We start from the raw sequence: 6,763 nt of genomic DNA on the forward strand, positions 1-6,763 counted from the left end.
CAGCATCTCCCTCATCATAAATGGATACAGCTCTTTCTAGGGGAGTGACCCTCACACTGCCAACCTTGCCAGGTGGCTCAAGAGAATTCTAATGGCACATGTATGCCATTGGCTCCTGCCACATCAGCAAGCGTGCAAGGCGATTAGAAATTGTATTTTGATCTAATGCAGCAACTAACATTCTTTTCAGTGTTCCTGCAGGAGAAGAGAGGCCCAGAATGCAAAGGAGAAGGCCTGGACCAGTGGCGGACTCCCAATGATCGCCATCCTGACACCCATGGAGGAGAAGGCTCTAGAGCTGGCAGGTTCTCATGGTGGCTGCTCCATTGCAGATGGTGAGGTTGGAGTACATTCACAGGAGGGTGAGTTGTCTCATCAGTGGGCATGAGGGACCCCTCAGATGAGCATGAAGGAAGGTGTTCATGTGTCCTCCAATGTACAGGCATCGATGTGAAATGCAGGCGACTCTGTTGGCTCCTGACTGGAGAGGTGAGGAGTTCTGATCATTCTGTTCTCTCTCGCAGGTCAAGCACAAGAATCGAGAACTGCCATCTCCAAGAGACAGTCGTCCACCACTGAGGAGGTGGAGGGGACCTCAGAGGTCACAACATAACCACATTCCGCAGCACATTCATCAGTGCAAGTACTTCCACCTCAGTGGGTATGCATTCACGAGAAGACTTGGGTTCACAACCTGGTAAGAACACCACGCACATGCGCCTGACCAGCTGTCGGAAGCTGTGACAGCCGAGGCCACTGACTCTCGGAGGAGTGTGAAAGGCCAGGCCCATGCTGAGCCCCAGGCTGATGACGTGCCGCTGGAGTCATCAGCGAGGCTATAGATGCTGGAAGTCCAGCTTGAGTTGTGTGATGATCTTATGGGAATTCCAAAGGGTAAGCACACCCTGGCTGGGACAGTGCAGGACTCCATCCAAGCCATGAGAGCTGTGATCTGCCTCTCGTCTGAGCACGTGGGGTCCACCATTGACAGATTGGCAACTCTGATGGAGAGCCACATCCAGCAAGCCCATCAGTGGACGTTGGAAATGCTCACAGCCCTGAATGCCATTGCTTTGTCCATGAGCTCTATTCAGCAGTGACGAGGCCAGAGAGGGACAAAGCACCTACAGTTTCCACCAGGTCCTCATCCTTCTCAGGTCAGCAGGGAGGTGCAAGTGTGCCTTACAAGGGAGGAGGAGCCTACTGCTTCTGGGGGCTCCTCTCAGGGTGCTCCTGGAGTGGAAAGCAGCTCCTCATCTCCTCTGCCAGTGACACCAGCACCTCAGGCAGCCAGAGGACGGCCACCAAGTTCATCCCAAGCTCAGGGCGATAAGGTCAGCAGTCTGCCTCCACCACAGCTGGCAGCAAAAGGGGAGCACCACACAGCAGCACACATTAAAGAATTAAGAAAAAGCACTAAATGCACTTGGTCCTCACCGGTGATTGAACAGTTAAAAACTCTCTGCTTATGTCAGATAAATTTTGTGATAAATGTTGGATTTGTCTTATGTGGGTTTCCATCCATTGTTGGTGATCCTCTGTCAGTACAAGATTGGTATGGGTCGACCCAAGGGCAGGCTCGGGGGCGACCAGGGCTTGTGTGTTCATCCTTTGCATATTGTTGAAGCACCAGTTACTAGTGGCTGAGGGTCTTGGGACTAAGCGCAGAGGTAAGTGGCATTAGTTTGGGTGGAATGTATTTCTTTGTTCAAATGGTTGACTGCTGTGGTAGGGGTCAACTGAAATGAATGAGTACGAGAGCCTCCCAAGCCTCCCTTGCCCCTATGTCATTGCGCTCTCCATGCAGCCCCTCATGTTATTCAGGATTGTTATGACCAGGTAGGAAAGAGGTCTAGGGTTCCCTTTCAGCCTTCATCTGGTCTTACTGTAATAAGGTTTTATTTTCAAACGCATTGTGTTTTTAGCTCCCCCTTGGTGAATCCTTGTTCACCTCTTTCCAATTATAAGGCAAGGAAACCAGCACACACACACAGGTTTTCTTAGGTTTAAAGAAGATTGAAAGTTATTAAAACTTAAACTTAAACTCTAATTCGGTTGATGCCTATAGATAAACGTGCATCCACGCTAGCATGCATATGTGATACACACATGTAGAGACAGAAAAGAGCAGAAGAAATAAAGTAGAAAAGTTTGAGGCAATATCTGAAGAGTTTTTGTTACAGTCTTCAAGCTCACTGTAGAGTCCTTGATTGTAGGTAGTTCTTGCTTTTCGTTGGGGCCCAGTATTCTTCTTAAACCTTGTTCGCTGTAGGAGAATTTTCTCTCTTGGGGGTTCATGTGTCTTCAGTCAGTTTTTGGAGTTCCGTGAGAAAGAGATGGGAGCAGACAGGAGAGGCTGTGGAGAGCCAGCCAGGAGAGGTCTTTTAAATCCAGGAGCAAACAGCTTTCTACAGGCTCTCATTTCAAAACTCTACAATTTAAAAAAAAACAGACTGCCAAGCATGTCATGTGACTAATTAGTTTGACCACATTTGTTCTCTGCGTATTGTGTGTGTCAGGGAATGGTCCTTTGTTTACAAACACTGTCTGTTAATATGCAAAAATGCCTTTCCAGCCAGGGGCCTGGCAACCCCTTGTAACAGTCCTTCTCTTCTTCCCAGCAACAATTTGAAATTTAATGCTCATGTGGCAAAATTAATGTGCCTCATTCTTGGCAGGTGGGAGCCTATATGACAAGGATGCTGCAGCTGGTTATCAGATTCCTCATCTGCCTCTTTGTCTGAGGACTCCTCATGCTCCACTAAGTCCTCATCAGCCAAGGCCTCTCCCCTCTGCAGCATCAGGTTATGTATAGCGTAACAAACCACCACTATCTGGGAGACCCTTGCTGGGCCATACTGAAATACTGAAATGCACCCCCCGCCCCTTCCCCCCAGACCTATCCAGGCACCTGACTATCATCTTGAAGTGACCAATAGTCTACTCGATAATTGTGCAGGTCGTTGCATGGCTCACGTTGTAACGTTCCTTAGCCTCCATCATAGTGTTCCTCACAGGTATCAGCAGCCATCTTTTCAGTGGGTATCCCTTGTCATCAAATATCCATCCTTGAAGGCACACGAGGGTGTGTCTCCAATGCCGTCAACTTCTGGATTGTTAAATCCTGGCCGATAGTACAAATTGGACAAGCTTGTTGGAAGTAGATTTATAAATAATATTGGCCACCTACAGGTTTTAATTATTTTGAATAAATTGCATTGTTTCATGGACACAATTACTTACCAATATTTTGCCTGGCACATAATAGTGAATCAATATTTAACTGTACATAAATTTGAAGAAAATCCTACAGATAGTGTTAACTGCACACATCATTGAATCCCCAGAATACTGTATTCAAAGATAGCATGGTTAGGCAGGTCTCACTGTTAACATTAGCAGCAACAGCCTGCATTTATATAGCACCTTTAATGTTGTAAAATATTTTACAATGCTTCATAGGATTATAATAAAAGTTGATACTGTATCAAAGAAGGTGATATTAGGGCAGGTGACTTAAAAGCTTGGTCAAAGAGCCAGGTTTAAAGAAGGGTCTAAAAGGGAAGAGAGAGTGTAGAGAGGCAGAGAGGTTTAGAGAAGAAATTCCAGAACTTAGGCTCTAGAAAACTGAAGGCACAGCCAAAATAAGGGGTAAAGGGGGTGGAGGATGAACAAGAGCCAGAATTGGAGGAACACACAGTGTTCTTAGAGGGTTGCCAGACTGGAGGGGGTTATTGAGATAGGGAGAGGGATTTGAATATGAGGCTGAGAATTTTAAAATGAACGCATTTAAAGGCTGAGAGCTAATGTAGGTCAGGATACGGGCAACAGAGTTTTGAATGACATTGAGCTAAGCGATAGAAGTTAGGGTATTTCATGGATAACAGTGCTGGACTTTAGCAAGTGCAGAACTTCAAATACATCACATCGTAACATGGAGTACCATTCCACACAAGTAAATTACACAAGATACTCAATACCACTATTGATGCACTAACCACTCTAATGCACCTCAGCCATCACCTATAAAAAGTTGTCAGAAAAATAACACTTGACACAGGTCTGCAAAATGCCCATTATTGCTGGAGGTAGCCTGGACCCACACTGCTGCCAGGCAGCCTCAGAAATTCGGGGGTACACTGTTAAAAATGTTCTGACCATTAAAAATGACTGCCAGAAAAGTATCAGGCAGTGTACCTGAATTTCTGATTTGTACTTCCAGTGGGTGAAGGTCTCCAATGATAACAAGGACTCAAAAGGATTACACCCTCGTTGTGTCTTGTACTAGGGGTGTTTTTATTGGTAGAAGTTGCGGTGTTGATCTATGAAAGTGATTTATCTTGCTTTTGAAGGCACTCTGCAAGGAAGACAGCAATCCCCTGAGCATTCCTTACAGGTTTAAAAAAAAATCCTCCAGCTCACTAATGCTTTGTTTCACATCCACTGGTTTATGTTCAGCTGAATCTGGCTTTGTGCATTCTGGGTGAAGCATCCCAGCATCTCTAGAGACCATGTCTCCTTGTAATCACTGTGAATAATTAACCAGTTCCAATGGAATTAAGTTTTCCCCTTACATTTGACATTGTTCGCTCATAAGAGCTCCATAACTTAGATAAGGCTCACATCTTTTATTAATACAGCAATGTCACTCCAGGGACCACAGGCAAAAAAACTATCAGCATCTCCATCTGTATTCTGACATTTAACTTTCTATTTTGGACTCATTACTGGACAGAATTATTTTCCATTGTTATTTGTTTGACTGCATCACCACCTGCTGCACATAAGTGATCACCAGCACAACAGACGCATATCCATTCACAACAAATATTCAATATAGTTTGATCTCTCTCATTAGTTTTTAGTTATTTGAAAATAAACACATAAAATAAGGTTGCCAGTATGTCAGAACATTGAGTACAATAGTAGGTTGTAACATGTAGAATTGTAACTTGGAAGTGGATGAGATACACAATAATCTTATTTATAATAATAACATTATTCTGTTGGCATCATGGCAGTTAGTCTTCACATACACTTTGGGTTTACTGGGAGCATTAAAGCTTCCACTATCAGCATAAAGCAGTCTTGTTTGAGGTAAAGCACTCATCAGATGAGAGCAACATTCCATCATCACTGCCCAAACAATGCACCTCAAACCCAGATTCAGAAGAGTACCCCCTTAAAGGTTCTGTGTGATGTTGCAATTTCCTGTAACATTTCTGTGATTTCTCAGATTTAATTTACGATCTTAACCACAAATTGTGGGTTGGTTGAGCTCTTGACCAGGATCCAGCTGAAGCTGTTGTCAAACTGCATTCACGTGAAAAATTGCAACCTTTTCTGAAGAGAGAGCCATTTGTCCCACTAAGCTTATACTGACTGTACTCAACTCCAGTTAAAGAAATGAAAGGCCATTAACCCTAACCCATTCCAACACTCAGATGTTGAGCCGTTCCAATTTAGACCTCCTTTGCATCTTCAAGTTAGTTTGCTTACCTTGCTTTATTACAAATTACAAATGTTGTGCAACACTATCGACAAGTTCACGGGTGGGGAAGAAACACATTCTTTTGCTGACTGCTCTATCAGGCCAGCGTTGGACGATTTAAAGCAACATTATGCTTTGATCATTTGCTGCTGTTACCTTGTGGCAGCTACTCAGTATCCATCTAAATCTGAAGGGCCTTGCCACAATGCAGGGTTACATTTAATTTAGTGTAATTGGTCTTTGATCCTGACTTCATTGCCAGGGTGTACTACTTATAAACAATAGTATCAAATATCGTACTTTGTGACACCACTCTGTCAGCAATCTTGTTACTTGAAGCAAACATTTTTTCAAAGACCTGACCAATCATTTTTCCTCATTTGATTTATGTATTTAACTGCCTATTCCCGTCAATAAAGAACATTTAGACAACCTCTGAGTTCCTTTTGCAGTTGATGGTGTTGTAAGACATTCCACTGCCATACAAGATATAGTAGTATTAAAATATGGATGCAGATAATGAAAGGAGCACTCACATAGTTTATGTTTGGGGCCATGAATTATTTTAGTCTATACCGCAGAAACCAATACTCTTCTACACAATGTCTTTCCAAATTATCATTAATGGATTTATTATAAACAGTGCAAAAGGATAACATGCTTACAATGAATTCATAAGCTTGAACAAATAATACAATGCTGAACCACCACTCTTAAAAGAGTCATTGAGCTTCTAAACTGGCATGATTTACTATTTGGAAAAAGGCATTGAGACATCTGCTACAAGATATGCAGCTCATGAGTTAAGTGTATGCAAAAATTATGAAAGACCAACCCTTTTGGCCCATGAAACTTATTTGCTGAAACACTCCTGTGGAGGAGAAACACCGTCACAAACTGGTTGGGCCGAATTACCTGCTTCCATATTGTGGCTTCTATGTGTTTCTATGCAGGGAGAGAGCTGGAAGAAAGGGCTGCACAAGAAAACAATTGATGGCAAATTTGCTTAAACTGTCTATAAAGATTTTACCAAGTTATACAAAGCACATGCATAATTATTGAGTGGTAAATTACTTACCTCTGGGTGGGTTCATGAAAAGCCAGGAGATGAAATTTAATGAGGTCAGTTTGATGCAGATCCCACTGACAGAGAGCTGGGAGTGGTCCTGAACATACTCCAACATTAGTAATGTTGAATCAGGGAAGTTCAACAAGTTCCCAAAGCCAGTTTTGCTTCATATGAGAAAACTTCCGAGAATGACTAAATTCTTT

Source organism: Heterodontus francisci, chromosome 32 (assembly GCF_036365525.1).
Source record: "Heterodontus francisci isolate sHetFra1 chromosome 32, sHetFra1.hap1, whole genome shotgun sequence".
Taxonomy (NCBI): domain Eukaryota; kingdom Metazoa; phylum Chordata; class Chondrichthyes; order Heterodontiformes; family Heterodontidae; genus Heterodontus; species Heterodontus francisci.